Source organism: Hippopotamus amphibius, chromosome 4 (assembly GCF_030028045.1).
Source record: "Hippopotamus amphibius kiboko isolate mHipAmp2 chromosome 4, mHipAmp2.hap2, whole genome shotgun sequence".
Lineage (NCBI taxonomy): Eukaryota > Metazoa > Chordata > Mammalia > Artiodactyla > Hippopotamidae > Hippopotamus > Hippopotamus amphibius.
Genome location: NC_080189.1, coordinates 14,883,355 through 14,907,495, shown reverse-complemented (window position 1 = coordinate 14,907,495; position 24,141 = coordinate 14,883,355). Strand labels below are relative to the sequence as shown.

At 44.0% G+C, this 24,141-nt stretch overlaps 1 protein-coding gene across 2 annotated transcripts in view; it reads left to right on the top strand.

Annotated features, from left to right (window-relative positions):
• The window catches only part of TBXAS1 (thromboxane A synthase 1), a 160,223-nt gene that overhangs the window by 53,891 nt on the left and 82,191 nt on the right, over positions 1-24,141 (top strand). The gene's annotated exons all lie outside the window — the stretch shown is intronic.

Genomic DNA, 24,141 nt, shown 5'->3' with positions numbered 1-24,141 from the left:
GAGCCAGGAGTCTTAACCACAGGATCGCCAGGGAAGTCCCGTGACATTTCTTTAAAGCTCAGACTCCATTCCATGAGGAGAGTGTGTGCTCTGGAAGCGACTAAGGTGTGAAAACTCCTCCCGTAAGTGCTCTTCACCAGTGTGCTTGTGTACTGTTTAGATGAGGTTGAGGAGCCACATAGAGATGGTTGACTTTAATGCAGTCAGATGGCTCTGTCATCAGCATGTAGGAGGTTTGCTGGCCTACTTCCATAGATCCAGAACTCTGGGAACTAAAAGGCTCCTAAGGACGCAGCCTGTTGCACCCCTGTGTCATGTGATTGTTCTCTGCTTTAGAAGACACTGAGACAGCTGAATAGGCTGGGCTTAACCAAAGAGGATGAGTTGGGGTGGAAACTCTTGCTGATCTGTTTAAGGAAATACAAGACGCACCCTGGACAGCTGATATGGGGAAATCATTCTTGTTTTTAAACTGGACTGCGCTCAGTTGAATCATAGATGTTGAAGAATGGCAGAAAGCTTAGGTAGAAACGAAGCCACAGTTGCACAAGAGCCTCGCAGTCAACGCACAGCAGTCAAACTTTAAGTTTCTGCGGCTAATACGGAGTGCAAGCCTCAGAATGAGACGCGTTTACTATGTGCCCTGAAAATGTGACTCCGTTTTCAGAGGAACTGATGAAAATGAAAACACACCATGACCACTGAGAAAACACAGTACCCTTGAAACTGTGGAATTAAGTACAGAAATCCTAAATTTGCCTCACATGTCTGGCCATAAGGCCAGACTGAGGGCAATATTTGGGTCCCCTAGCTTGGTAAAAGTTGAGTCTTTTATGAAAGTGTGGAAAGCAAAGCTTAGAATCCCTAGTTTCAAGTAATTTGATTCTGAAACCAAAATTAATATGAGACCTGATGGGCTCTCAGCCATAAGTATTGAGAATCTCTCAGTGAGTTAAATCTCAATGTTCTCACTGGTCAGTATAGATCAATCACTAACACTTGACCTTTTAGGACACATTTTTAAGTGAGTGTTTATTAAAGTGTTACTGTACTTTAGGGGGGCACATTATTTTATAAAAGCAAATACCCTGACAAAATGGGCTGATTTTTTAGGAGGCCATTGAGAATAGGAAGCAAGTTTTCAGCAGGAACATATTTGACAGTTATCACCAATCCAAATGCACAGCCCAACAGGCAGAAATATCGAAAGACCAACTATCCTCAGACAAATAGGCGATTCAGACTGAAAAGAGAGAGAAGAATTCTATTAGAGCCCCACTTTTCTCCAATGAAACTTCGATTGAGTCTTCACCATATCTGTCCTTCTCATGGTCTCTTGTTATCCCAAATGGTGAGTTACTACAAAGCTTCCTTCTTCCTTATGGTTTAAGACTTCATTTCTTCCTAGTCTTCATCCACAGAACCTTCTGAAGTTTATCCATTTTTCTGGACTTCTGACTCCCTCTTTTACCCCTTATTTCACACCACTTTCTTGCCCTCCATCTTCATTCTATGACAACCTATAGGTGACGGTTGCTGCATATTTTAGTGATGACTGCTGTCCAAGTCTTTGTGACCCACACTCCTAAAGATCAAGAGCCTATATTAATTCCTCTTGTTGGGGTAGAAAAACGTCACACAGAGCGTGCCAACTTACAATAGAAAATTAGGGTTCAAATGTCAGCTCTCACTCTCTATCTACCTGTTAGCTTCATGGATTTGGGCCAGTCATTTCCCCTCTCAGAGCCTCAGTTTTCTTAAATATAAAATGAGGGGATTGGGACTAGATCAGTGACTTTGACCTTCTGTTTAATTATAGGCCTCAGTAAATAATACACGAGGGTGAGTCAAAAGTTATCCGCACTCTGGTTATGTTAAAACTTTTATAAATTCTCCAGCCAGCATGCAGATAATCTTTGACTTACCCTTGTATTTTACATTATGATCCAATACACACACACCTGAAATAAAAGTGTTACTAAGTATCTTTTAGTACATAAGATCCGCTTTGATCTATTCCATTCTCCTGTTTTGTTCTATTCTACTCTATTTCATGAAAAAAAAACCAAAACAAATACAAGCTGGTCACGACCCACAAAATTGGTTTCGTAACCACTAGTGAGTCAAGATGAGCAGTTTGAAAAGCAAAGGGCCAGAGGATATCTGAAGTCCTTTCCAGTTCAAAACTAGGTAACTATAAACAGATGACGCAGCTCCAACAGTCTACATTAGAAAAATTTTATAAGCCCCTGGTTTTGCCCCAGTGTGGTTTAAAATTCTGAGAAGTTTCTGACAGAAGAGATTTTGTCAGCTGAAGTCTAATCTAAGATGAAGCAGTATTCCTCCAGGGATGGGGTTCCTGTACCATGTGGACCTGGGCAGAGCACTTGCTACTCAATAGCCTTTCCTTCTTTAAAATCATAAGTGGAAGCATTATTATTTCCCAGAATTAACCCAGAATCTTTCAAGCTAAAAAGCTTACCAAAATATATTAGTTGACAATGTAAAACATCTCTCCATACGATTTTTGCATTGATTGTAAATATCTAAGTCGCGAATTATGTGGATGCCCTATCTTAGCTAGATGTGGCCAGGGGACTGCTTACTTTGAGGAGACGGGGCAGCAGGAGGGAGTGGCTTAGAGACCATTCACTGGGGCGTCTGGGCACGGAAACCGACCAGGCTGTGCGTGCTGACAGAGCAGGTTCCTGCTGAGGAGCAAAGCACTGCATGTAAAGGGGAAGAAATTGACAATTCCCCATTCTAGTAATCACGGGACAGGCCATCAGGAAACTGCCCGCAGAGAAGGTGCTGGCTGGACAGTCGTTAGGAGTCCAGTAAGGCAGGAATCAAGAAGGCCTGTTAGTGGACATTAGGGCCCAACGAGCAAGTGTTCTGGGCCCTGAGAAGAGAGTCTGGCAGGAGCACAAGCAGGGCCTCAGCGGGAGGGGCCCGGGGAACAAATCAAGTGCAGATACTCAGTCCTGAGACTGAGAGCATGATGTGAGGCCCAGGACTCGGAAACCAGACCCAATCCCTGCTATCAGCTGGGCACGAAAGGTCCATCCTGGCTGGGACAGAGTGAGGAGGAGGGTGCTGGGGGGTTGCTCTGCCTCTGGGGGCAGCCGGACTGGGGGTTGGGGGTGAGCAGCCAGCTGGGACGTCAGCCACGGATCTTCAGTTCAGCATTCCTTGATGTGTGTTTCCAAAATCTACCAGTCTGGGCTTCCCTGGTGGTGCAATGGTTAAGAATCCACCTGCCAAGGCAGGGGACATGGGTTCGAGTCCTGGTCCGGGAAGATCCCACATGCCACGGAGCAGCTAAGCCCGTGCACCACAACTACTGAGCCTGCACTCTAGAGCCTGTGAGCCACAACTACTGAGCCCACATGCCGCAACTACTGAAGCCCACGCGCCTGAAGCCTGTGCTCCACAAGAGAAGCCGCCACAATAAGAAGCCCATGCACCGCAATGAAGAGTAGCCCCCACTCTCCACAACTACAGAAAGCCCGTGCGCAGCAACAAAGACCCAATGAAGCCAATAAATAATAAAATAAATAAGCAAATTTTAAAAAATATTAAGAAAAAAATCCACCAGTCTATCAGGTTCAAGGTGGAAGGGAGCTCATGTTCTATCAGGGACAATCACATTTGGCATCAACAACTTTTTTATCCCCCAAATGACAGCCCTACACAGATGTGTTCCCAAACAGTAGGACATCTCCAATTAAAATTGCATAAAAACTGTTTCTAGCTAATATTTTTGAATAATAAATTTCATATTTAATTGTATTGTACCTGCAACAAATCCAAGTTGTTCAACCCAAAATGCAAAATAGAGTTATGTAATATGGTCGTGAATCACCGCGGCATTTGCCAAGGCATTCTCCCATCTGGAAGTACGTCCAGAGAACACATGGCACTACGCATATATCTTCTGTCAAGAACTCTTTTGCATAGATAATCTCAAAAATTGCACACATTTACCCAATTCTTATGGTTTTTAACCCTAATTAACTGAGAATGCAAATAGCTTTCCTATTCTATTCAAAAAGAAGAGTGACAAACCATCTTCAATTTCATAATTAAAAAAAAAAACTTCACTAAATTCAAAGAAGTAACTAATTCCCAGCTCCCGTGAAGCTTAAAGTTCCCCTTTGATCACAATTTTGTGAGCTGAAAAACTTTTCCCAAACAAGTTCTTAGAACGCTTGAATGATTAAAAAAAAAAAAAACAGTTTTAGATTGTGTCCCTTACATAGGGCAAAAGGTGACAGCAATACATGTCTACACCAAATTAACTTTAGATACACAGTGTAAACTTTCAAACAAAAAAAGTCATACACCATCACACACACATTTGAAATTCTACTGAAGTGTGAGTAATCAAAGTTTATCTTTAAAGTGGAACATGTTCTCCTTTCTTCCTCAGGATCCTTAAATCTTTCAGAGTTTGGGTTGTTTACTATGCATTCCAATTCTTCCTGGTCAGTCTTATGTGTAACATTTCTGCAGCTGTGCACACGGAGTAATTCCCAGCAAGGCACTGCCGAGTTTTATGATGCCTACATGCCTGGGGCAGATCACAGAAACTTAACTCCTCAAATAAGTTCCTTGATTATTTTTCGCATCTCAAGACCATGCTCCTAACAACTTCTCCCCCATCTCACCCCCAAGCTGCAAGAATTTTCAACCCACTATATCAATTTTTCCATTCTGGGTGAGGCTCTCAGTTTATTGGCCTGTATTGAAAGGCCTGACTCTCTGACGTGTTCCCCAGGCTCCCCACATTAACCACTAAGGAGGCACTGTTAGCAGATGATTCTATTTTTGCCTCTGCTTAAAGAAGAACTTACTAACATTTGCCCTGAGCACATGGCTGGTGGATGGCCTGTCACCGCATGGTAGGTGGACGTGGGAAGTGTGGTCTGTTGTGTTACAGCACCCGTCAGCACCTCTTGATACCACTCAGACTATAGCGGAAGTGGGCATCCAGGTGTTAATCCAGACTACTGCCCTTTACAACAGGACCCCAGGGGAAGAGAACCTGAGCCCTCCCTAGTTTGTCTCCCTCCATCTTCTCCATTGCTACTGTAGTACCTGAGGCATATGACCCACCAGAGAGGCAATTCTTGAATGGACTTTCCATTTGCCTTTAAAAGTTGTCTGTCACTCTTCAAGCTCTCCTCTCCGTCTCCCTGCCAGACCACGGATTGTGTCTTATGATCAACATGGCCCCTGGATCCTTCTAAAAGACTCCAGCCCAAAGATTCTTAGCTAATTCCCCCAAATCTTAGACTTCTCTGCTAGACTTTGGGTTCTCCAGACCACCCCATGAGCAACAAGCCTCAGTTCTTTGTCCTCTTTAGGCTGGGGCCCCACTCTGATGCCATGTCTCTAACCGTGAATGGACACTCGGCATCCTGAGTTCCTCCCTCCTCCAATCCATTCTTGTCAATGAGTACCAGGCTTCAGGGCCTGAGCACTCACAACTGACACCCACAGAATAAAGGTTTCATCTCAGTAATTGGAATGGGTTTTTGTGCTTCCACAACATGGGCAGCAAGAGGAACTCTATGACCCATGACTATGGGATGGTGGGTCTTCTACTTCCTAGTCGCATCCGGATGTTGAGGATGGCACAAAGAATTTTTGGCTGGAGGACTTTTGTGTGTGTGTGTGGCTGCACTGGGTCTTTGTTGCTACTCACAGGCTTTCTCTAGCTGTGGAGAGCAGGGGCTACCCTTTGTTGCAGTGCACGGGCTTCTCATTGTGGTGGCTTCTCTTATTGCAGAGCACAGACTCCAGGTGTATGGGCTTCAGTAGTTGCAGCAAGTGGGCTCAGTAGTTATAGCACGCAGGCCCTAGAGTGCATGGGCCTCAGTAGTTGTGGCTCACAGGCTCTAGAGCGCGGGCTCAGTAGTTGTGACGCACAGGCTTAGTTGCTCCTCGGCATGTGGGATCTTCCTGGACCAGGGCTTGAACCCATGTCCCCTGCATTGGCAGGCAGATTCTTAATCACCGTGCCACCAGGGAAGTCCCTGGAGGACATTTTTTTAATTGTGGTAAAATACCAACAACATAACATCTATCATCCTAGCCATTTTTCAATGTATAGTTCAGTGGCGTGAAGTACATTCACATTTTCATGCAACCGTGACCACCATTCATCTCCAGAACGCTTTTCATCTTGAAAAATGGAAACTCTATACCCATTCAACAATAACTCCCCATCCCCTTTTCCCGTAGCCCCAGGCAGCCATCATTCTACTTTCTGTCTCTCCGAATTTGACTAGTCTAGGTACCTCACATAAGTGGAATCATACAGTATTTGTCCCTTTGTGACTGGCTTGTTTCACTCGGCATAATGTCCTCAGGGCTCATTCATGGAGCATGGGATTAGAATTTTCTTCCCTTCTAGGGTTGAATAATCTCTTGTACGTATAGACCACATTTTGTTTATTCATTCATCTGTCAATGGACACTTGGGTTGCTTCCACCTTTGGCTACCGTGAACAGTGCTGTGATGAACACCAGGGTACGAATCTCTCTTCAATACCTCACTTTCAATTTTTCTCAGATCTGTTGAATATATCTAGAAGTGGAATTGCTGGATCATATGTTCATTCTATGTGGAATCTTTTGAGAAACTACCATACTGTTTTCTGTCGCAACAGCATTTGGAATTGCAGCGCTCTGTTGTTCCTTTTGACCATGACTGAGTGGCCATTACTTCTTGCCTTCAAACCTCACAAGTGAACTCAGAAGAAACATAAACTTGTCCCTGTGCTCCGGAACCTAACCGGTCAGTGTGAATGACACATTTCTGATCGGAATGCAGGGCCCCCATGATCTTGCCCCTGCTTCCTGTTGACTACACGCCAGTGAGCACATTCTTTAGCAGACTAGCCCAGTTATCAACAGATGCTTGCACTGCACTATAAATTCAGTTCGTTTTAATAAATTCCCAGTAGTCCTTACCCAGAGCCCTTTCTCTCCTTATCTCACTCCTCTCTGCCAAACCCGTTACAATTTATGTGTTTGCTTTTCGATTCTGCTTTCAGCCCCTCCAAGTTTCCTCTTTTCCCACCAGGTCACTGTGGCCTTTGTGTCTCATATAAATTTAGCCTTCTCTGTCTGGGACTCTTTCTTGGTCCCTGGGCGGACACTTCTCTCCCTGGCACCAGCCCTTCAATCTCCGGGTTTCCTACCTAAAGTCATTTGTCAAGATCATGTCTTTGTCGTTTGTGGCTCATGACTTTTCCCTCTCTGTGTTTCTTTCACACGGTCTTCTAGCTGTTTTCAAGGCCTATGCTGCAGCTTTGTGGCTGTTCGCTGGAGGAGACACACTGAATCCCCCCTTGTCCCCCCAGGGCACAGCGTGTGCTCTCGCTGAGAGGGTAGCTAGTTCCGTGCTGTCCAGGTAAGGGAGAGCTGGCAGGTGGCCTGCAGACCCAGGCACACAGGCTTGGGAGAAAGTTTAGAGGCTTTGGCTGAGATATCGAAAGGGAGACTACAGGGGCCCAAGCTGTGCTAGGAAAGTGTGATGGTTTGAAACACCGAAAGAGAGGACAACCGCTAGACAACCTCTCTGCAATGGCAGAAGAGGAGTTGGACCTAAGGAATGGTGCTAGGGAAGTGGGTTACTTGAAGTGGGTTATGGTGCAGATGCACGGAAGAGAGAAGAGCAAGGCGAGGGATGAAGGGGGAGGATGGAATTTATAAAAGATGAACAAACAAACAACCATTCTAACAGCCCAGGTGAGTGAGGACAGTGATTTGGATCATTTGAAACAGAAGAAGAGAGGGAGACTTTTATAAAGGAAATGTGCTGTACAGCAGAATTCAACTCCTCGCCGGTTACAGGAATGAGGGCTAGTGAACGTTAGTCACTGACGTTGGCTCTGAATTCTAGAGACAAAGTGGTCACTCCCACCGCGATGAGGAGCTGGAACGTGGCAGAGGGGAAGACGCCTGCATCCTTGCCCCCATCAGTTGTAGCTGTGATGAGACATTGGGTCCAAGGTGGCTTGGGAAGAAAGCACTCAGAGGATGACCTGGCCGCACTGGGAAGGAGTAGGGAGGGCGTGAGCCCCAGCCCATGCTTGGAATCTGGAATCTCCTGCCTCTCAGCCTCCAGTGGCATTTCCCACAGTGTGTGCTTTGGACCATTTCCGTGGATGACAATAACTGTTACATGGAAATAGAGTGGGGATTTCCCCTTGGTCAAATGCTGGAAACACTGGGTTAGCAGAAGGAACACAGGTCTATTGTAGGAGTTCTCAGAACTGTTCACATAATAATGTGCTTGGAAAATCTCCAAGTGAGAAATTTAGTATGCAGTGTTTATTTGACCACAAACCTTTTTTTCTTTTCTTTTCTTTCTTTTTTTTATTTTTTTATTTTTTTGTGCTTGCTGGAATATCTCTTGGGACTAGAATATAGAGGACAGGCATTGAGAGAAAACACTGATCTAATAAGCAGTAGCATTTTACTGCTAAAGAATTCCACATAAAAAAGCCATAGATAAGAAGTGTTTCCTTCACCACTGTAAATGATCAGTGTTGCCACCAGTAATTATTAATCACCTTCCTTTGTGTGTGTGTGTGTGTTCATCCTGTGGCACTATGGAGAACTGGGGACACGCTGCCGCAAGAGAAAGCATGTTTATTGATTCCCTTTTATCCCCATACCTTTCTCTCTCCCCTTCCCATCCCCAACAGCCAGCCATTCCACTGTTACATTATGCTTAATGTGTATTTTTTCTTTTTGGTACAAATTCTTTTTCTAAAATTAATTAATTAATTAATTAATTAATTAATTGGCTGTGTTGGGTCTCCGTTGCTGCAGGCAGGCTTTTCTCTAGTTGTAATGAGCGGGGCTACTCTGTTGTGGTGCGCGGGCTTCTCATTGCAGTGGCTTCTCTTGTGGCGGAGCATAGGCTCTAGGCACACGGGCTTCAGTAGTTGTAGCATGTGGACTCAGTAGTTGTGGCTCACAAGCTCTAGAGCACAGGCTCAGCAGTTGTGGCACATGGGCTTAGCTGCTCCTCGGCATGTGGGATCTTCCCAGACCAGGGCTTGAACCTGTGTCCCCTGCATTGACAGGCGGATTCTTAACCGCTGCGCCACCAGGAAAGTCCCTGGTGTAAATTCTTGCAAACTGGGTATTACGGTTTCATGTGTGTTCTCTTTAGCTTATGCCAACGGTAATGTCACACAGCTCACTCTTTCCTTCAGTTTTGTCACTTAGCGCTATGCTTCGGAGCTCCATCATGATGCTGTGCTCCCACGGGGTCTGCTGGCTCTAAGTATTGTCTATCACTCTGCGGTGCACCTTCACCCGGCTTACCCACCCACTGTCCCAGAGGGGGACACCCAGTGGCCTCCAGCAAACAATGCTGTAGCAGACCTCCTTTTCCAGGCCCTTTCTGGACCTGTGCAAACTGCTTTTACGACTGTAAGAGAGATAGATCTTTGTCTCCTGGGGCCACTTACGTAGTAAGTGGTATTAACCCATGACAGTTTTCCAGTGCTCTGTCCAGGTTTTATCCTTTCAATACAGGACCGCATGGGACCATCCCAACAACCCTTCGCATTTACCTGGACTGACGGCACTGGCCTCAGTGTACACGGGAACATCAATGACTTTAAGATGAGAACGACACATGGTTAGTAAGAGGCGCTCACAGGGCCGTGAGGGTTCTCCTTGTTAAATCAAAATCTTTTCTCCCCGCTGTCCCTTATCGTTGGTCCTTGGACACTCCCCGCACTCCTCCCTTTGGACTTCGGCCCTAACGACAGGTCCTGTCACTGCTTCCTGTCCTGCTAGAGCACAGACTCCATGAGGACAGGAACTCTTGTCTCTTATTTGCTTGGATATTCCCAGGGCCCAGCACAGAACTGACACACAAAAAGTTGAAATATTTGTTGAATGACCAAAGGAATCTCCTCTGAGCATATGCCTTTCAGGACAAATTTGTCCCCAGGAAAACCTCAAACAGAAAGGGCTTGTTATGTTGATGATTTGGGCAGTTAGTATTATTTCCCTGGGACATAAGGAAAGGCCCTGGGAGAAGTCTCTCATCCTAAAATCAAGGCTTTGGGTGGAAGGGTCTGTAATCGTTCCCCATCAGTGACCTACGGCCATCAATCCAGGAGTTAGCCCATAAAAGTACAAAATCAATTTACTACCATGTCAGGCCATCTTGGGATCCATAGGATAACGTGAAGGGCAGGCTCTTATGACACACTGGCTAGGCTCCACTCACTCAGACCGTTGATTTCCCTCCCCAGAGGCTGCCGTCTCCTCTAGCCGAACTCTTAGGGGTCTGCCTAGGGTGCCAGAAAGAGCACTGGATTAGGAGACAGAGCTGGGTCTGGTCTGAGCTCAGCTGTTCCCAGCTGTGGGATTAGGACGAGTGACTTAACCGTCCTCCTCACCTTTAAAAATACCTGAGTGTGGGACTTCCCTGGTGGCGCAGTGGTTAAGAATCCGCCTGCCAGTGCAGGGGACACGGGTTCGATCCCTGGGCCGGCAAGATCCCACATGCTGCAGAGGAACTAAGCCCTTGCGCCACAACTACAGAGCCTGTGCTCCAGAGCTTGCGAGCCACATTTACTGAATCTGAGTACCACAACGACTGAAGCCTATGCTCCTAGAGCCCGTGCTCCACAACAAGAGAAGCCACCGCAATGAGAAGCCTGCGCACCACAATGAAGAGTAGCCCCCGCTCGCCACAACTAGAGAAAACCCCACGCGGCAACAAAGACCCAACGCAAACAATTAAAAACAAAACAAAACAAAAAAACAAAAAAACAAAAAAAAAACCCTGAGTGCCTGCCTCCCTCCCAGCTCTGATGTGAGAGTAAAGGAACCATCAGCGTTCTCCATCAGTGCAGCCCATCCAAGGAGCAGGGATCCTAACTGTGCTGCCTCAGCCCCCCAGGGCTTTGAAAGGTCCTCTTGCAGCCACCTGCTCTGTGGTGAACTCCCCCAGTCCCCGCACGTGGGTCCTCAGAAAAGCTGGGGAGGCATTTCTCTGGCCCTTTATGCCTGGCTACGGGGCTGCTCTAGGGCAATGGCCTATGTCCAGGCACTGCCCACCCAGCGATCTCACCTTTCTGGACCTCTGTTTTCCTAGCTATGAAATGGGGGCATTGGGCTAGAATGATCATCTTGAAGCTTCCTTCTATTTCCAAAATACTGTTCCTCTCCAACTGCATCTAAAATTCTTTGGCCATTAAATTCTCCTTTGTTGAGAGTTCCACATCTGGGCTTTCTAGCAATACCTGGCCCAGGACAGCACATTCCTCTGATGGCCTGGGGTTCCTGGCCACAGTGTCTTTTCAGAACTGATTATAGCTTTTGCCAAGCCCCTCAATTCATATTCTGAGTCCACATATCATTGGGGGAGGGGAGATTCTGCTACCTACTCTCACACAAATATATGTCCTGTACATACTCTATGTAATAGGACACACACACACACACACACACACACACAGAGCTCCCTCTGATGCCTGAGAATCTACATGCCTGGGCATCACTGTGTGGGTGCAAATATTCTGGGACAGCCAAGTGACTATTTTCATGTCTCTTTGTCCCTGCGGTGCTAACTATTTATTTAGTAGCGCGATGCTGTTTGCATCAACAACTTTGCCTTATAGGCTCTTCTTCATGTTTATGATTCTTACTGTGAAAAAAATCGCTTGCCTAACATCTGTTCTGAATTTGTTTTTCCTTTCTTTTTATTTATCTGTTCCCTATTGAATCACGTCTGCACCAAGGACAGTAACTTGAATTGGAATCTTCAGTGTCCTTCAAGATTTCTATACACTCCAATACCTCTCTTAATTACTCTGTTTTTATTGTTAGGAGATATACACATATATCCATGCTCACACGGGCAGATTGGTTTGTAGCTTACCTCTGCCTGCCCCCCTCTGGGGAATCAGTTTTATTAACTGAATAAATTAAATGGGCGGGCATATATAGAGAGGTTTATCGTTATAGGTTTGTTTCAGATAATTCTCCCCCTCTTGCTGCCCAGTTCCCTCCTTTAGCCACAGCTCTGTTTGGGAGAAAGCTTGACTGGAGCTTGACGTGGCCACAATTCACCAGGACTAGAAGGGCCCTTCATCTTACGGATGAAGAAGCTCTTCCAGGCTGGCTTATGTGAACTCATGAATCCCCTGTTCTCACTACTTAGAGACCCACCCAGGGACCAAGCAGGCATGTTCTCAGTAGGAGCCTAGACGGCCCCTAAAGAAGAGTGCTGAGACGTGCTTTTCTACCCAGTACCTCAGCAGTCCACCAGGTATAGAGACTGTGACCCCAAGACACAAGGGACTGGCTCTAAGTCACCCAGTTCTAACTCCAAATGCAATGCTCTTTCTATCATCAGGTCCCCGCTCCTCCTGGGAGGGCAGTCCGCTCCTCCCCTCTTTATGACCTTCCCCACACTCACTTTCGTCTGTATCTATGTCTTCCAATGGCACAAAGACAGACAAGAGGGCCCCCCTCCCCCCCCCCCCCCCACGTCTGGAAGAACTCACTGCTGGCCCCAGGCCAGACACTGGTCTCCATTGTGTGTACAATGCTATCTGATGGTGGTGGGAGACACCATCCCGCCCTCCCCCCAAAAGCATCACTCATGTCTCTTTTCCTGAAGAAATCTGGCATCTAATTTAGAAGAAAAACAGAGACCTGGGCCAAGGTGCATAAGATTGCCGGGTAATGAGTGACTGAATATGCCATGTTGAACAGACAACCTGAAGCCATGAATTGGGAAGAATCATGGGCCAGTGAAGGCAAAGAAGGCTTCCTGGAGGAGGCAGTAGTTGAGCACAGTCTTGAATAACAGGAAGATGCAGAGGAAGAGAGAAGTACGGCCTACCCAGTAAGAATAGTTAGAGAAGGACCTTGGGGTGGGAATGGTGGGAGGAGGGGAAGTTGCCAGCTGGAGATAGACACACAGATGGATCGGCCAGTTGCCCTTAGGTGACCCTGAAGGGAAGCTGGAGGCTCTCTGTGGACCACACTCTCTGCTGGAGTGGGATCTGAGCAGCACACCTCAGTCCACTATGTCCTGGAAACTTTGATTCAAATGAGATCTTTGGCAAATCCTTTGGGGTGCATTGGGGGCCCAGCTCCCCAGGGTGACTCCACGCACAGCCAGACCTGAGACGGCCACCAAGTTAGGCACCCAGGTGAAGAAGCCAGTAGGGCAGACATGCAGGTGACGCCTCTGCCAGGTGGTAGAAGAGAAGGAGAAAGAGTGGGCCACACGTTTTAGAAGGGACAGGGACCAGTGACTTTGGGAACGCAAGATAAAGGCAAGGAAAGAGAAACAAGGTTCAAGCCTGGCTTCAGATCTGCTAGTAGCAGGAACTGGGAAACCAGGAGGATAAGAAATGATTTCTCAGAATAAGAGAGGCAGATACAGAATCATCCTCCCATTTATTCATTGGTACCAAGCCTTCTGCCAGCTTCTTGGGATGAAAGGAAAAATAAGACAGGGCTCTGTCTTCAAAGAACTCACAGAGTAGTAAGGAGCCTGTCAAGAAATAAAACAGTGAGATGCAGATCAATAGAGGAATGGACAAGATGCTGTGGAAACTGCGAGAAGTGAAGGGTCCAAGAAAAGTCCACGGAAGAAGGGACAGGTGACCTGTCAGAAAGGTTTTCCAGACAAGATGGAGACCAGGACTTCAGACAGAACCATAGAGAAATAGTGCAAATGTGGGGGAACCACAAATAACTGCTTCATAGTAACAGAGTACGGCTGTAGTTCCCAAACTGTGCACTAAGGCACCCGGAGGTGCCATAGAGAACTCACAGGGGCTTCCTGGGATATTTTAAATATTCGTGGGGAACACAGCGACATCTGTTGGTCACGGTGAGAACTACTTTCAGTGCTTGTGCATTCTCTTTTCAAGTGTCTACTGAGCTGTTAGAGCATGAATACTTATTACGCTGTCTGGGTGTAACTGCTTAAAAACGAGTCTGTTGGGCACTTCCTTTGGCTTTGGGGGGCCATGAAACGTTACTGAGTCACTGAGGGTACCGTGAATTGAAAAGGTTTGGAAACTATGGTGGAAGAAGAATGGGGCAAGGAGAGAGGTCCTGCAGGGCTCCTTGGCACAGTCAAGAAGTTGGACTTTTTGCTTCCAACAATGGAAAGTCATTAGAGGTTTACTGGTAGTGACATGGTCAGCTTCTGCTTCACAAAGGTAGACCTGGCCTTGATGGGGCTGCTGGTCTGGTAACAGAGACCCCTATACGGAGCTACTGCAGTAGTCCTAGTGAGAGAGATGGGGCCTGGGCCCAGGGGCATTAGAGGTTGGGACTGGAATACAGCACACTCCACCAACATTACAGGACTCCTGCTGCACGCTCAACACTGCAGCAAACGTTAGACAGCAAAGTTAAAAAAGACAAGATCCCTGTGACCAAGTAAAAGGGAGGCCAAGAAAACAATTACAACTAGCGGAGAACTGCTAGGAGTTAACTGGCAAGATAAAAAGGAGGGCTGTTCCAGTGAGGCAGGGGGAACAGCATGTGCAAAGGCCCCCATGGATGTGAGAGGTGATAGAGAGTTTCAGTAAATCAGGCTGATCACCAATACTGGCTTTTGGGTGGTGGGGAATAGAGAGGGATGAGGCCAGAAAGCAAGGCAGGGGCCGGGTTGTGAAGGATGTTGTATTGGTACAATGTCTAAAGACTCCCAAAGGCCTTGATGGAGACAAACCACTGAAGGGTGTTAAGTAAGGAGTGATGCAATCAGACTCGCATTCTACAAAGCCCTCTGTGGATAAACTGAGTCAGGGCCCACGTGTAGACAAGCAGCAGGTCAGGAAGACAAGCCAGAGTGATGGAGGCATAAATCTGAGACAGTCCAGCCAGGAAGTGAAGGACCAGAGATGCCACCAGTATCTGAGGGCAGGAGAAAGGAGCTGACCAAGCCCTGGGCACCGCAGGGAGGGAAAGGGCTGACTCAGTCCATCAGGCTCTGAAGGGTTCTGTGAGGTCAGGGTCAGCCCTTAGGCATGAGTGCCCTGAGACTTCCCTGGTCAGGGAAGGCACACCCTGATCCGAGTGACAGGTGGGAGTTGGAAGAAAGCAGCTCCTGACTCCAGGGACTTATGACTGTCACTGGCTCCTCAAGAAAAGTGTCCCTGGCAGCTTGAGTGGGCTCCGCCTCTGGGCTACCTCAAGCCTGCCTCGCTCTAATGACAGGTCAGGTGGCTGAGGAAAGAGGGCAGGATGTTCCTGAGCCGAGCAGGGACAGATCCGCAGGACCACCGGGGCCAGGCTTCCCCAGGAGCACTGCGAGCCGCCCAGCCCAGGGCCACTCCTGTGAAAGCCGAACGCCCAGCGCTCCCAGCACTGGACGTCTGCTTAGCTTCCCCTGAACGCGTTGGAGCTTGAGAGTCTTGGACACTCGCCCTGTGATCTCCGGCAGGCCATGCCCCCCCTTCCCCGCGGAGCTGCCCACCTCTTCCGCGTCTACGGTCCAGGCCAGGGGTTACCCTCTCAGTATCCTCAGCCTGCTGGGACCGAGTGCTGTCACCGAGGCAAGCATTCATCATCAGATACTCTCTGTTTAGCGGTTGTCAGACTTGCCAGAGGCCCTCATCAATTCTACAGTCTCCACCTGGAAACAAGAAGTCTCTGGAAACACATGCAGGTTCTTTCTGCTAAAGCGAGGGAATGGAGTGGCCTGTCACCTGACCTCCCGCGCACACTTCTGCGGACACAGTCGGGTGCACCCCTGCACTCACCGCCCACCCCACCCTCCGCCCTGCGGACAGGGGCCTTCACTCCTGAAGAGAAGGTTATCGTGACTGCACGACCGGTGTTTGCCTAAAACTTTGCTGTGGACAAAGCCTTCTCATGGTTCTCATCTGACCCTCACAGCAGCCTCTTTTATCAAGGAAATTAGCTCAGGAAGGTTGTGATTTGCTCAAGGTGACACAGCTGTTCAATCACAGGGCAGGGCCTTGAACCCAAGTCCTGGCAGCCGCACCACCGCCACCCCCCACCTCCGACCCTTGAAAGACACAGTGGGGCCAATCCAATGACACAACTTTTTTTTCTTTTTCGTATTACAAAAACATTCATTGTAAACTACTGGAACATTAAAGAGATACACAATGTGAAAAGTAAAAGTCCTCCACAATTTCCTGCTCCATATATATGCACCGTTAGCTAATATATCTTCCTCCAGAGTTTTTCCAGAGATATTGTTAAAATACCTGAACCTAGTGCCTGACACAGAGTTTGTACTCAATAAATGCTTGTTGAACGAACAGTCAAATAGACTATTATTTGTTGTATTATATGCAAGTGTATATACTGCTTCACAATGTGCTTTTCCATTCAGCTGTGTAACTTGGACATCCTTTCATGCTGTTGCCTATAGGTACCTCCCGATCAACAGCCTTTATAGCTCAGCCACCCCTGACGGGAGCAGGCCTCTGGAACAGGGCCAGGCAGCCCACAGGCTAAGAACAGCAGTCTACCCCACCTCGATTCCCAGAAGGCAATTGTGAACTATTTTGGTTGAACTGACTGGTCAGTTTAAAAAAAAAAAGAAAAAGAAAACAGCTAATTAAAGTCAAACAAATGTTATTTTTGTCTGCACAATAAATACTTCACTGATTTGCCTAAATTTTCTCTTCCACCAGGTGCTTCGGAGTTGAGTAAGAACATTCTTATGTGCCTAAATAAGTATAAATGAATAACTGGCTAAGGATTTTTTTGCCTCCCAAAGTGACGACCCATACATTTAAATTAGCGGGAAACAAGAAGTTACCTTCGTAATTGGGCTGGGATGGAGGGGAGGAGGTGTTTCTGGACCATTAAACAAGAAGCTGCTCTGAATTTCCACCTTTAAAAGACATAGTCTGCACAGCTGGAAGCCTGGCTGTTCGCATACCTCCTCAGCACTGGAGCTGTTTCCATTGAGGCTGGCCTGGGGAACAGGGTCGCTGGTATAGACAGTGGCAAGGTCACCGCCAGGGGTCCAGGCTTTGGCAGCCGTCAGACTGGGATCAAGTCCCTATCTTGGACAGCTTCTTAACATCTCTAAGTGTCAGTTTTCCATTCTGATAAGTGGGTATGATAACTACCCCACCCATTTTCTATGAGGCTTAAATGAGATCCTACCGGCAGTAAACGTAGAACAAGGCCTAGTAGGTCATAAGCACTCAATAAACACTAATGATTGTGGTTTCCACAAAGGTTCTGAGAAGGGTCCTCAAGCCATTCAGATACTTCACTGACTGATTCCACTGATATAGGATGTTCTTTCACGCCAAAGACCATAATCAATTTCCTTTTTAATTCATAAGAATCAGAGGATTTAAAGATAGAGCAAACAGCAGAGATTGCCTAGTTTTACTCCCATATTTCAGAGGCGAGGAAGCTGAAACACAGGGCATTTCCAGAGTCCACTGACGATGGTTGTCTGGTGAGTAGCAGAGCTGAAAGATCCTGGATCCTGACTCCCAGGCCTCAGTGCACGTGGCTCTGCAGTATACCACCCCATCTCAGGAGGCAATAAGACACGGCCATACATTCACAGCAGTGTATGAAACTAAGATCAGACCCTCTTGGGGAAGTACGTTTTGAGAGGCAGAATGGCATGAGGTATTCAGCAGGTTGAAAGGAAAAGAGGTACCATATTAGTTAGGACTTCTGGATTACAAATGATAGAAACTCAACTCAAACGATCTTAAAAGCACAAACTAACTTAAGCTTGGAGGATGCAAGGAAGACTGCAGGAAGCAGACCTTGACCTGGAATGTGTACATCCTCGACATTCTCCATGTTTGTCTTAAATTTTTGCTTGTCCCTGTTAGAGATTTCTGCAGGCAATTCTCACCATGTGGCGGAAGGATGGCCACCAACAGCTCTGGATTCATTTATTCCCAGTTTAGCATCTCCAGGAGAAAAACAGAGCTTTCCTCATGCAGTTTCCATGTAAATATATCCAGTGAAGGATTCTGACTGGCCCTGACTCAGTCATGTGTCCACCCCATGGACCAGTCACTGTTGCCAAGGAGATGAGATACCAGGGTCAGTCATGCCTGGGTAGATAAGTCCATCCCCATGACCAGAGGGACAGGATGCTATCATCGACAGCTCCTCCAGCACTGCATGGAATGCGAGAAAGTTATACTTCAAGGAGAGCTGGGCAGACAAAAACAGTGGAACCATCCAGGCACCCAAAAGGAAAAACGAGCTTCATTTACATGTTTCTCTGTTCAAGATCTTTCCAGGAGCTCCTCAAACTACAGATGAGTTTTTGTGTAAATATAAATTCACAAGATTACACAATTTACATGTAAAATGGGGCCAGTTTTCTCACGAGATTAATAAACCAGCTCTGAAGCAATTCTAAAGAAATAGTGATAAAATTGTTTTTAACATTAACAATATTACTAGAAAAAAGCACAAAGACTCCCAAGGTGCCCACTTGGAAGGACAACTTTCATTTTAACGTAGAAGTATTATTTTGGGTTTTTTTTTTTGAAAACCCAGATTACGTGTAAAATTATTTTGGAAATAACTAAATCAGTACAAATATATTACCAAAGTATGTGTACATCCCAATATAAATGCTTTCCTTTTAGATCTAAGAATTTAGGGAAATAAGAATGGGTGTGAATTTTAGTTAAATATAAAGCAGGGTTTTTAACATGGGGTTTGTGGGTCCCCCAATCTGGTTACTGTCAATCACTCAGAATCTCCTGGAGAGCTTATTAAATTGAGAGGGGACTGGGTCCCACCCCAGAGATTCTGGTCAGGTAGGTCTGGCTGGGGCCAGGTATCGTTATTTTCTGAATGCTTGGCAGGTGCTTCTGACCAGTCGCTGAGGCTGAAAACCGCTGTCTTAGGACAGCATTTCTTGAAATGTGGGAGTAGTCATCTTGCATCAAAATCTGGAGAGCCCGTTAAAATGGAGATTCCTGGGCCCCTCCCAGGCCTACTAGGATCTGCTCCAGTGGGGAGCAGAGCTGTGACTCTATAGTTCATTAAGCTCCCAGGTGACTTTTAAACATTTAAAATTTTTGAGATGGTTATAGATTTACAGGAAATTGCAAAAAAAAAAAAACGTACAAAGAGATCCTGTGTACCCTTTACCCAGTTTTCCCCAATGGTAACCTCTTGTATAACTATAGTACATTATTAAAACCGCGAAATTGACACTGGTACAATCGATAATACCTATTCAGATTTTATCAGATTTACATGCACTTGTGTGTGTGTGTGTGTGGACTTCTATGCCGTTTTTATCACGTGTAGGTTTGTGTAACCACTACCGCACAGCTAAGATACAAAACTGTTCCATCACCACAAGGCTGTCTAGTTTTACCTCCCACCCCACCCCATCTCACACACACACACACACACACACACACACACACAGCATTTCTATCCTTTGGAACCTACTAATTTCTTCCCAATCTCTATAATTTTGTTATTAAAAAATGTTATCTAAATGAAATCATCTAATATGAAACCTTTCTGGACTGGCTTTCTTCACATACATAATTCCCTTGAGATATATCCAAATCATTGCATGTTTCAATAGCTTGAGGTTTTTTATTGCTCCATAGTATTCCATTGTGTGGATGTACCACAGTTTGTTTTACCATCACCTGCTGAAAAGCATTTGAACTGTTTTCAGTTTTTGCCTGTTACTAATAAAGGTGCTATGAATATTCATGTGCATGGTTTATGTGAACCTAAGTTTTCATTCCTCTAGAATAAATGCCCAAGAGCACTCTTGCTAGGTCATATGGCAAATACATGTTTAGTGTAGGAAACTGCCAAGCTATTTTCCAAAGTGACTGTACTGTTTTTTGTTCATGTCAGCAATGTGTGAATGATTCAGTTTCTCCACATGCTCATTAGCATTTGATGCTATTTAAAAAAAAATTTTAGCCATTTTGAGAGATGCATAGTGATATATCATTGTGGTTTTAATTTGCATTTCTTTAATGGCTTAATAATGTTGAACATCTTTTCATGTGCTTACCTGGCATCCATGTATCCTCTTCAGTGAAATGTTTGTTCATATCTTTTGCCCATTCTTTAATTGAATTGTTTGGTTTTTAACTGTTGGTTTTTGAAAATTCTTCATATATTTGAGATGTGACTCATTTGTCAGATGTATGGTTTGCAAACATTTTCTTCCAGTCTGTTGGTTGCCTTTTTTCTCTTCTTAGCAGGTCTTTCAAAGAGCATTATTTTATGACATCCAATTTGTTGATTTATGTCTTTTACGGATTGTACTTTTGGTGTCAAGTCTGAAAACTGTTTGCCTAATCCTAGATATCAGAGATTTTCTCCTATTTTTTCTATAAGCTTTGCTGTATATTTAAGCTCGTGTTCCATTTTGAGTTGATTTTTTGTATACGGTGTGAGGTTCATTTTTTGGCCATTGTATGTTCAATGGTTCCAGCACCACTTGTTGAAAGGCTATCCTTCCTCCATTGAATTGCTTTTATGCTTTTGTCAAAAATCAGTTGAGATTATTTGTGTCTCAGCTATCTCTGGATTCTCTATCCTGTTCCATTCATCTATGTGTCTATCTCTCTGCCAATGTGACAGTCTTGACTATTGTAGTCAAGTTTTGGAATCTGGTAGACTGACTCCTCCTACCTCATTCTTTGCTTTCAAAACAAATTTAGTTATTCTAAGTCCTTTACTTTTCCATATAAATTTTAGAATAAGCTTGCCTACACCTACAAAAATTCTTGCTGTAATTTTGATAGGAATTGCATTGAAACTATAGATCAGTTTTGAGAGAATTGACACTTTACAGTATGGAATCTTCTAATCCATGGACATGATATATGTCTCCATTTATTTAGGTCTTCTTTATTTCATCAGCATTGCAAATGGCACTGTGTTTTAAACTTAGTTTCCAAGTGGTCATCATTGGTATATAATATGCTAATGATTTTCTGTGTGTGCAGTGATCTTGAATCCTACAACCTTGCTGAACTGACCTATTAGTTCAGGAGTGTTTTTATTCCTTAGGATTTGCTAAGTGGACATTCATGTCATCTGAAAGTAGGGACAATTTCATTGATTCCTTTCCAATCTATAAGCTTTTTACTTATTTTTCTTGCCTTATTGCACTGGCTAGACTTTCCATTTCTATTGCTGAATAAGAGTAGTGAGAGTGGATATCCTTGCTTTGTTCCCAGTCTTAGGAGAAAGCATTCAGCATCTCACCATTGAGTGTGGTGGTAGCTGTTTTTTGTAGGTTTCTTCTAGATACTCTTTATAAAGAAAGTTTCTCTATTCCTGAGAATTCTTATCATAAATTAGTACTGCATTTTGTCAAATGCTTTTTCTACATCACCTGATATGATAATTTTTTAGTTTATATGGTGGGTTATATTGATTGGTTTTTAAAAAAATATTGAACCAGCCATGTATACCTAGAGTAAATACCCCTTGGTTGTAGTGTACACTTTTTTTTTTATACATTGCAAGATTTGATTTGGTGATATTTTGTTGAAGATTTTTGTACCTAAGTTCATGAGGAATTTTGGTCTATAGTTTTTTTTTTGTACTGTCTTTTTCTGATTTTGGTATTAGGGTAATACTGGCTGCATAAATTGAATTGGGATGTTAAATTATTCCTTTCTCTTTTATTCTCTGGAAGATAATGTGTAAGATTATTGTAAATCCTTTAAATGTTTGGTATAAAATTCTCCACTGAAACCATCTGAGCTGGGAGATCTCTTTTCAGAAAATTTTAAATTATGGATTCAATACCTTTTATGGCTGTAGGATTATTCAGATTGATTACTTCATCTTAGTTGAATTGTAGTAGTTTGTAGTTCTCAAGGAATTGGTCCATTTCTTCTCAGTTTCCAAATTTATTAGTGCAGGGTTGTTTGTATTAGTCTCTCATCCTTTTAATGGCTGCAGGATCTGTAGTAATATCCCATTTCACTCCTGATATTGGTGGTTTGTGTTTTCTCTTTTTATCTTTGTCAGTCTTATCAGATGTTTATTAATTTTATTGATTTTTCCAAAGAACCAGATTTTGTTTCATTAATTTTTCTACTGTTTTTCTGTTTTCAGTTTCATTTATTTCTTCCCTTTTCTTTGTTATTTCCTTCCTTCTGTTTAAGTTTTTTGTTCTTCTTTTTCTAGTTTCTTGAAGTAGGAACTTAGGTTTTTATTTAAGATCTTTCCTCTTTTCTAAGGTATCATTTAGTGCTATAAATTTCTTTCTTGGCACTGCTTTAGCTGCAGCCACAAATTGTGATATGTTGTTATCTAATTATTACATTATTTTTATAATTATAGTAATGTGTTTTCTTTTATGGTTTTTTTATTTCACTTTTCTTGCCTTCTTATGAATTACCTGAACATTTTAAAAATTCTATCATGACTTATTCCAAAAAGTGTTTTTGTACATCACTTTTTATAGCATAATTTTCTTAGTGCTTACATAAATACATATATTAATTATCACTATCTACTGATAGTGATAATATCTACTGATAGTATCAATGCTTTACCACTCTGAGTAACATGAGGAAAACTTACTTCCATTTTGATCCCTTTACCCTCCTTAGTTTCAAAACATAATTATCTTAAGTATTTTCTCTAAATATACTGAACACCATATCAGATGGTGTTATAATTTTTGCTTCAATCATCAAATATTTTTTAAGAAACTCATAATTGTTTATCCACTCCATTGTTCTTCTTTCCTTTCCTTTCTGACTTTCCAAGATTTCTTTTGTTATCATTTTCCTTCTGTTTGGAGAACTTCCTTTAGCCATTCTTAAAGGGTAAATCTGTTAGTGACAAATTCTCTTAGTTTTCCTTCATCTGAAAATGTTATTTGCTTGCCTTTCCTGAAGGATATTTTCACCAGATATAAAATTTGTGATGGACAGTTTTCTTCTTTCAGCATTTGAAAAATGTCTCACTTCCTTCTAGCCTCCATGGTTTCGGAGGAGAAATCTGCTGTCCTTTAATTGGTGTTCCCTATAAATAATACACTATTTCTTCTCAGGCTCCTTTCAAGATTTTTTTCTATTTTTCAGTTTTCAGAAGTTTAGCTATGGTGTTTCTTGGCATGAATTTCTCTGGGTTCCTCCTTCTTGGGGTTCACTCAGCTTCTTGAATCCATAAATTTATACCTTTTGCCAGATTGGAGAAATTTTCAGCCATTGTTTCTTCAAACCCAGGTGACATTTTAAGTTTGAGAAGCATTACTCTAGAGTGGGCTTCAGGGTCCCTCAAATTCTATGTTAAAACGCTATGAATGTCCATTTTTCTTAGGGGACTATCCACAGCTTTCACTAGGTTCTCTAAAAAAGTCCATGACAGGGGGCGTCAAGGAAGGGAGGGAATATGGGGATATGTGTATAAAAACAGTTGATTGAACCTGGTGTACCCCCCAAAAAAAAATTAAAAAAAAAAAAAAAATTCTTAACGACAAGGAAAAAAAAAAAAAAAAAAAAAAGTCCATGACATGCCCCATAAAATTTATAAAAGCGTTGGTTTATGGTCTTATTGGATTATTTTCGGTCTTCTCGGCTAAAACCAATTAAAAAAAAAAAAACTAGTTACTATTCTTTATTCTACCACATCTGTTGAATTCCTGTGTCCCAAATGTTTCTCTAACAGTTTTGGGAAATATAGTCACTCAGATGAATATTTCTGAGTGCTTGATATGTGCCGGACAAGTATTTTTTTCCTCTAGTTAGTGAGAAGGGGAAGAGTTAAAACATTAAAGAGGTAGCTTATGAAAAGTTCTAAGTAACTAAGAAATCAGAGTAAACTTTGCTGCTTTCATGTCATGTGACTTTGCTCCTTACTGCTCTGAGCTGAATATGCCAGTGATTAAATTGCATCCTGAAAATATAATTCCATGTGCAGTACCAAAAACATGGCAGTATGCAGTGGGCCCACTTATCATCACTCTGGTTTGCTTTATACAATTGGTAGCCAAGCACACATAGTTCCTCCAAGCAGGCTTGTCCCTGGACAATTGCACAACTGATTCGTCTGCCTGGGACACCCTCATCCCCCTTTGCCACCCACCTTCCCGGAGTAACTCCTGTTCATCTTTCAGAACTCATTTTAGGA